The following is a 9,731-nucleotide window of genomic DNA, read 5'->3' on the forward strand; positions in this document are numbered from 1 at the left end:
ATTGCTATGAATTTCATTAGGACACATTTTAGAGGTGATTGTAGCACATGGTTGAATGAGGTTTTATGCTTTAGTTGTCTAAAGATCGATCATATAAGTAGAAACTATCCAACTTGGTCACTTGCACCAAGCAATGAATTCAAAAATGGTAAAGGAAAGGTAGATTTTGAAAAGACAAAGATGTGGATGAATAATACATGGAGAAATAAAGAAGATTGTAGCACACCAAGCAAAGATGAGATTACTTTATCCAATGGACTAGGTGATCGCATCACCCTCAACTAGGCAATAAACTTGGTATGTGTGGAACTAACATTTGAAATGATATATTTTGCATTAGTTCCAAGCATTCAAATAATGAAAATAATCTATCAACATATATTAAGATTCAATGAGGTGATTAGAGAAAAGAGACAATCTATTGTTATGTTGTTGCTGAGTATTGGAATTATTGTAGTAAGCGTCAAGTAATGAGGTACTGTAGAGACTATCGAGCTAGCTATGATAACTAAGTGAATTTAAAACCTTGTAGTGACCAAACTTACAACTGTATATGCACTAAGAATTAATTACAAGGTTTTTAAGGCTATATACTCAATTTTTTGAGTAATTTGTGTTTACTAGAAGATCAAAGAGCACAAAGGTGATTTGAGCAAGAGATTCCTGTAACTATATACCAAATTCAATTGCTACACAACATTTATACATTATTTTGAAAGGTATTTCACTTGAGCCAAGTTATATTATTTCGCATTTTGCAAACCCTAGCAAGTGAAACATGGCAGCAATTTCATTAGTGGGTGTTAGGAAGGAAGGTGAAGAGGTTGCCAATGTAAAATTGATCACTAATGATGTTTGACAACCACCATTTCATGCTATTCTAAAGATTACATACAAAGAAGATCCATCTAGCGCATTATTGACCATTCCACCCAAGTTTTATAATGATTTAGGATGTGAGATTTTGGTACACATGCAAGGTTGGAGAAGTTGGTGATTTAGAAATTAGAGAGACTTATTAGAATTTGTATGAGAATGATGTTTTTAAAGAAGAAAAGAAAATTGTAGAGCAAGAAGGGTTAACACATGCACTAGATTTTTCCCACATTTTCAAAATAGAATTAATAAAGATCATATTGATCTGGATAAATGACAATAATCTATAGTTACAGAATGGACCTATCAAGATATCTAAAAGGATCATTCATAGAGTGACAAGATATCCTACCCTAGACAAGCCAAAGACATTAAGGAGGGATGCAAAAGAAGTAATTCAGAAAAATACTAGAGTCATATAGAAAAAGAGGGGAATGTCAATTGATACAATTTAAGACCCTATTATTGCATTTGCAATGAGACTTGTACATAGATTCTATCAGTCAACCTAACTCAATAGTGTGTCATGCATCATCTTTGAACTAGGTTACAAGACCATCGAGAAAGATCATTCCTATGACCTAAATGATCTACAACTTCAACAACTATCAGAAAATCTAGAAGCCATTAGAGAGGAAAAGAGTTCTTCATGTAAGTTTGGTTCACTCCTTGTCTATACATTATTTTATGTGCAAAACACATTTCCTACATTTGGCAAGGTAGTTTAGAAGTCTAGTTGGTTTTTTACCCAATGAATAGGTGAATTCATTCAGCAATTAGGATAAAGTTTTGATTCAGTTATAACTAGTTATTTTGAAGATTTCAAGAAATCAATGAGCTAGAGGTCATGAATTCTCATATCTCTTATGGAGAAACATTATAATGATGTTTATTTCCCAGTAGATGTCGACTATACTTATGTTTAGGCAGTTATTCCAAGAGTTAGATGGTTGAGACCATTACCTTATGAGATAAATGTTGATGAGATGTTTGCAACCATCACTACACTATTGGTAGAAGAGATTGACAAGGATGCTATATCCTTTGGGAATTATGATGAAGAAAAATCAAGGATAACAATAAACTTGTATATTTCCATTGTCATCAAAAGGAAGAACAAGATGGTGAAGAAATTGAAGGAAAAGTTTGGTGATGGAGAAGAACAAGAAGAAGTAGAAGTCAAGGACCTTTATAGCTTACACAAGGACAAGGTGAAGATCAAGCTTTAGAGGATGAAGAGGAAGCCAAACTATAACCAAAGAAAACTGAGAAGAAGAGGAAGACACCATAAAAGAAATTTGAGAAACAACAGAAAGTGGTGAAGAAGGAACAACAAAAGCTAGCTACACCTTCAACAAGGTCAAGAATAAGGGTTGCCACTACACAAGCCAAGAAGACACAATCAACAAAAGAGAAAAAAGAAGGATGATATAGCCAAGTTGAGCATGCCTACTAAGAGATTGAAAAGAAGTTTGAAACTTCAAGATGAACTAGATGAGGAAAGGATAGAATCAAATGACAACAATCAATTCAAAATGGTAAGCCACAATCCTTTATCTGATATTGAAAACCTATGTGACAATATAAAGAGTGATGCAAATTTGTCAAGTTTTTAGCATGTTGATTTTGATAAGTTAGACAATGGAGATAAGAACAATATTGAAGAAGATATTTATGAAATGATAGCTACATTTAAAACCATTCCATTAAAGATTTCTAACTCATTACCCAAAATTTTATATGAAAGAGTTTAGCAGAAATGGATGTTCATTATGGAGACTAAAAAATAAATTAGGGAGGCTTCTTTAGGTCAAGTTATGCCTAAATTTGATAAGAAGTAGATTAGAAAGGTTGTAGAGAAACAAAAAGGGATATTTTATCCTAAATAAAAAGCCTTTCATATTTTGAGAAGTATAGTTGAAGAGGTGGTAACCCTAAGTAAATTACTTTGGAAGACAATTTATGGGTTGAACACACAAGCCATGGAGAAGAAGAAAGGAGAAGAGGTAGAGAAGAATGAAACAGAACAAGATGAAACAACTTATGGTGACATAGTTGAGAAAAATGCATAAGATACATAGGATGTCAATGTGTTGAGCATGAGTCCTATACATGGAGAGAAAAAGAGTCAATAGGACTTAGTCACCATTGAGGACATTCCTAATCACTTTGCACAGAATGTAAATCTATTGAGTCAGGAAGATTTGAAGATGTTGCAATAAGAATCCACCAATACTATTATACCATGCACAAATCCTATATTATTAAGGATTGATGAATCTCAAAAGGTTGAGATTGCATCCACTAATACACAACAACTAGACACATCTTTTGTGTCATCGCCTATCATAGAAGTTAAGGAGAAAGAAACCCATGAACAAACAACAGATCAAAGTGTAACCCTAGAACAATAAGGTGAGCTTAATCAAGCACCCTTTTCAATACCTATTGTTAATGTTTAATTCAAGGAGAAGGAGGTAGATACATTAGCTACATTACTATTGAGTCTACAAGGTTTGGGGTTGCGAACATTTGTCATAATTGACAATAAGGGTAATAATAAAGAGAAAGAGGATAAGGAAGCTAATCCTATACTTACCTCACTGAAACCTATTAAATATCAGAAAGAGGTTGAAAAAGAGGAAGGGGATAAGATGACTACTAAGACGAAGGAATAGGTAGCCATAAAGAAACTAGTCACTACACCTCCTCCCAGCAGCCAGACTTTTCAAAGGTTGAGTAGGCAAGCTATACCACTGTAGATATCAAGGCCGAGTACCAATACACCTAAGAGTGACTAGACTACATCATTTGAGGATGTGAGTCTAGATGAGGTGACTTTTATACCATAGTCTAATCGTACACCAATCACACTTGAATATATAGTTGTTCTTCAAGAAGCTCTTTAGAGGAAATCAAGGCAAGAAATCTCGAGAAGGGAGCATAAGAAAAAATAGGTTCTACATGATATTAGAGATATTTTGGTAGATCCTTTTGATATTTTAGATTCATTTTCAAATAATCATATCATAGAGAAACTTGTACCTATAGTTGATAATATTAAGGATGAAGATATAGAGTCAAATGTAATGCTATTAGAATGGTTTGAAAGGAAATTTCACACTAAGGTAATGGAAAATATGTCTAGTGCGATTATACTAAGAGAAGTTGATTTATCAACTAATATGGAGTGTGTAAAGACAATATTGTATAACATTGTCTCTCTATACAAAAAATTATGTGATGTTGATATCTTTACTAAAGAAACTCAATAGTTAATTGACTAGTTGCAAGGAGATTTACAATTACTAGGTACTACAATGAGGTAATCTCCTAGCACTGATCAAGTTAATTTTTAGAGATTATTGCTAACATAGAGCGGGATTTTTGAGTTGCAAGAAAAGGATGCAAATATTAGATCAACTTTGATAAACATTCAATCCATGTTGACTCCACACATGGAAGTCTTGTGGAAGGAATTAGCCTTTGCAAAAATATTGTTGAAGAAATATTCTCATTTTTCTACACAAGAAGGTCTAGTAGATATGGCAACAAATCTAGAAATATAGATTCAATCTTTGGATGTAGCCAATAATAATTGGGATTCCACTTTGGGAATCATAATGGAACTTCATATACCATTTTTGGACAAATACATTATCAATGTACCACCCAAATAACATAAGTGTCAAAAAAGGGGGATTTTGAAGATTTTGTTTGTAGATATTGTCAAGGAAGATACCTACTTAGAACGAGTTACAAAAATGAAATGAAGTATTTACTTAGGGGGGGTAATAAGGTATGGGAGACAACAAAATTTTACAAATATTGAGATTTTGAATTTTTTTTATAGAAGTTGAATAGAGATGATATATTGTATATAAGATTGTATATATGCACAAAATAAGATTGTATATATCATGAAAAAAGTGTTTTTCCACTCATGTCAAAGGGGAAGATTGTTAACCTCATTATGGTTTTGACAAAGTAGTGAAAAAACACTTAGTCATTATCTAGCAAAGAATAGTGCAAGCCAAGTGCATAGTGTATACTGAGCATAAGCCTCTAGAAAATACATGTTGAGTAATATGATAGCTAGTGTTGAGCACTAGTATGTGTTGAGCAGTTAGTGTGTGCCAAGTCACTCAGGTGTCAAGTAAATAAAAGGAGCCAAGAAAAAAATATGTGCTGAGTGATTCAAGTGTCGATCAAGAGTAAGTGTCGAGCCATTTAGAAGTTGAGTATTAGTACATACACCATAGTGAAGGCTGAGCATCAGAGTCTATTGATGCCAAGATACTAGTCTTTGACATAGATGTTTGTTATGGCACAAACTTCTATGTAAACCATTTTTGGCCAACATGGACATAACATTTTGATATTAAGAAATACTGATCTAGTCATATTACAAATCCCTATACAAATACATACAACCAATCAAATAAAGGGAAGAGTTACATAGAAATAAGGATCAACTATTGAGCAAATAGAAAGAGTAAAGAAAATAATGTGTGCTGAGTAATTCAAGTGTCAAGCCATTTAGAAGTCAAGTATTAGTATATACACCATAGTGAAGGCCGAGCATCAGAGTCTATTGATGCCAAGCTACTAGTCTTTGACATAGATGTTTGTTATGGCACAAACTTCTATGTAAACCATTTTTGGGCAACATGGACATGAATTTTTGATATTAAGAAATTAGGATTCAGTCATATTATGAATCCCTATATAAATACATACAACCAATGAAATAAAGGGAAGAGCTACATAGAAATAAGGATCAACCATAGTCATTGATTTTAACCTAGCCCATATCAATAATGCCTACAAAAAGAGGTAAACCTTAAGGATGAGAATGTCTACAAGGAAGTTGTGAAGAGAAGCATCACATGCACAAGGAGAGGAATTCTAAGAGCATAGAGAATATTTCAAGGTGGAAATGATGGCTAAGTTATAGAACTACCATGTAGAATCAGTCTAAGAAGAACAAAGATAAGTAGTGAAAGGATAGATAATATAGAGAGGATTGAGAGATAACTAGTAAAGATGAGACCTAACATCAAACAAAAAGGTGCTAACCAAAGGATTAGGTGTTTAATTATTCTAACAGGTGATATAGAGTAAATCTCTTAATAGATTAGTCTTAACATGCTTTTGTAAATCTCCTAACATAGTTCTTACTTAGTTGTGAGTTTAAATCCTGTAATCAAGGTGAGACCTAACAGTCTTGTAAGCCTTTAACAGGGTAGACCTTTCACATGATAGATCATAGATTATGATAAAAACTTTGTAACTATAATAGGACACACCTTACAACTATAGTAGTGAAGATTTGTGGGTGTCATCCCCACCCTAGTTTTACCTTCTCGTTGGAGGGTTTCTAGGTAACCAAAATCTTATGTATTATGTGTTGATTTATTTCATGCTTTGGATGTGATCAGTGGTTACTTATTTTAGTTTAAATGTTAATTTATGAGATGGATGTATGGTGAAATGTTTTATAGGTAAAAAATTTAAGTGTAGATTCAACCCCCCCTCTTAGAACTTACTTTTTCATTGTTATTACCAACAATTGGTATTAGAGCTTTGTTCTCTAGAAAGAAAAGTTTGATAGCTTTGGAGGTAATATCTTGAAGATTGGAGTGTGTTCATGAATATTAATAGAGCCAATGGTTTTATGTTGTTGTTATGATTATGCAACCTTTAAGTTTTGGTATTTTCCTTGTCTTAAAAAATTCCATTGTTGTGATGAATTAGAGAAAGGATCATCTATTTTTCTTGCATAGTGTCTTGTCTTGCATGATTGCACTTTTCCTAACCTTGCAATTTGATGAAATGTGAAACATATTTCAGTTTATATTGAGTTCCCATCAATGATTTCATTAGTGAAGTTGAGGAAGTGATGCTCCTAATTTCATTGGTTTCCTACATGACCCTTTTGATAATTTAATTTGCAAATGTGTTGTTATTATTGGAGTTTTAAAACTACCAGGCTATAAAGTAGCTGGTACTAGGATGTAGAGGATAAATCTCAATCTAAGGGCTAGTTATTTCCTATATTCAACTGATAATTCTTCAGATCTAGAGCCAACATTAATAGAATGACAAGGATTCTCTACATTTCAAGCTCTACAAGGCTTAGGTGGGTACACCTTAAGGAAGAAGATGACTAGGTGTCTGATATTCATTTCACAATTCACTAATTGATATTATTTTCTTCAAAAATCTATCCCTTATAGTAGAAATGGCCATAATTCTTCTTGAATTTTGAAATAGCTCTTGATTACAATAGCTAACTATGACACAGAGAGAACTATTCCAAATAAGTATTGACCAACAGTTTTAATTTTCAAATAGTAAAGCAAAAGTTGATTTGATTTTAATTTTATGTTTTATGCAACCCCATGAGTTCTTCAATATGCATTTGAATAGATGATTAGTGCTTTATCCATTGGTATGTAGAGTCTACTTAGTAAAACTTTGACATAATTAATTGCCTTACAATTAATTCTATCAACAATTAATGCTAAACCTCATTCCTATGAATACCCTTCTTATATGATTGGAAATCCTACCAATTTATTGAAGCAATTACTTAATTTCTTGAATTAAAAGCAACATTAAATTGATATATAACCTATCTTAGTTGCATTAAATTGCATGAACCTTGCCCATCCAATCTCAACATAACCAACACATAACAATGGAGATAGAATTTAGAGAAAATAGATATGGTAGAACATTCATTTTGTATTAATATCCTTGAAAATTATACAATATTGATGTAAACTTAGAAATCCTTCAAGACATGATAACTTATCATTCAATGTTCACTTGTATTCTTAGATTTGCAGAAGAATACATCACAAAAAAATTACACAAAGACTGACTAGACTGAATGCGAATAGCATAACATTAAAAATTACATGGATTTTGAACCTCAACTCTTGGAAATCCTTTTATAGGAAGGATTGCAACAAGCTTTAGATGGGAGGACAGTTGTCAAAATTCAATTGGAAAGAAAATACAAAGATATTTTTCATTTAGTTACAATACAAAACATTCTCTGTACTTGATCAAAATTATGGATTTTAGTTGCAAAACTAGTAGGTGGCATTGTCAGCAAGTATCTCTTAGAAAATTCTATTTTTCTTCAGCTCTTGTCACCATCAATGCCTTTACTCTATTCCTTTTTCCTTTAACTACATCCTAACTTAGCTTTTTTTTTATACTAGTCACTATCATTGGGTGGTAGGGCTTTGATGTCTACAATGACTTCCCATATAATAATATCTATATCTATATCTAGCCAAGTGGCATTTCTAACTAAATCCAAATCATCTAGGCATTCGATCCACTTGGCATCTTTTATTTCCTTAACCTCAATAGTTACTTTAGACATCTTTGCCTCTATTTTGTAAAGCACATCAATCATATCATAAATTATTGTAACACTTTCCTCATTATTGTAAATTTAGACACTTAAATCTGATTACATCAATAGGTAATCATATTTAGTCATCTTCTAGGACATTAGTAATTAAATATTTATTATTTAATTAATTAATCATCATCCCCTAGTTAATTAATTAATTAAATTAACTATAGTTCAATTGATAAAATCAAATGATAACCCAAAATCAATTTATCAATTAATTCCCTATTCCTCTATTAAATTGAATAAACTCCCAAAATCTATTTAATTTAATCGCATATCCCCAATTTTATTAAATAGACATTTAATAAATTATCCAAACCCCTAAAAACATCCCTAAACCCTATCCTAAGCCCTAATCCAACCCATTCACCCATAATAAACTCACTTACCCACCTAACTATCCAATCCCATCAAAGCTAAGCCACTTGCCCCCTAACCCCATTCCTAAGATAAGTCTAATTCCCCTTATAAACATGTGCACAACTTTAAGCAAGGGTTAAGACTTCCTAACCCAAGCCAAAGTCAACAAGTCTCCCTTATCCTCTTCCATCCCTATCCGAGAGCATTAATGTCTCTTACATACCATTAATACCTCTTACATCCTTCTTAATGTCTCTTACATCCCTCTCACACACTCATTATCCCTCATTAATACCTTTGACCAACCCTTATATCATCCCCTCACACTCATCATCCTTGTGACAAGTGTTAATCCCTTATTGGCTCCAAAAAAACACAATCCATGTGCTCCCCTTTTAATGCATCCTAGCCCTCCCTCATCATTCTTCCATCTTTTCATCCTGGCCATCCATCTCTCTACCCCTTAGCCTATAAATAAAGCCCTTCCCTCTCACAATCAATAATCCACTTTTATGAAAACTTATAATGTTATTTTGAGAGCCTAAAATCTACCAAAATACCATCATAATGCTAAAATCCATCCATACCTCCATTGTTGAATCCCTAAACCATATATACACTTGATAAAAACCCCCACCCATTGGAAGCTTGAGCACAACATGAGCATACATATGCTATCCACCAGGGACATAGCTTCATCATCATACGTTATGCCCAAGGAGCTTACCATTCTTGATTTTCCTTCCTTTTGGTGATAACCTCATCCTATCATAAGTGTTTACTTATTTGGTTATTGTGAATATTTTTTTTAGTATTAGTATTCTTTTTACACTAACTAAATTAGGTGATATAGTAATAAGCTAAAAACCTAGGATGATCAAGAATATTTTCAAGAGAGGATGACCACTCTACCCAGTCTTTCACCTAGTCATCACTATCCAAAATTGTAGGCATAAAATTGGGTGTACTTATAGCAATGGTCTTTATCTTGTTTTGGATCAGCTGCATTTTGCCACCAAAGAAACCATTTTAGATCATTTACTTTATTAATCATTTT

Source organism: Cupressus sempervirens, chromosome 4 (assembly GCF_028749045.1).
Source record: "Cupressus sempervirens isolate cs-2001-9-10 chromosome 4, ASM2874904v1, whole genome shotgun sequence".
Lineage (NCBI taxonomy): Eukaryota > Viridiplantae > Streptophyta > Pinopsida > Cupressales > Cupressaceae > Cupressus > Cupressus sempervirens.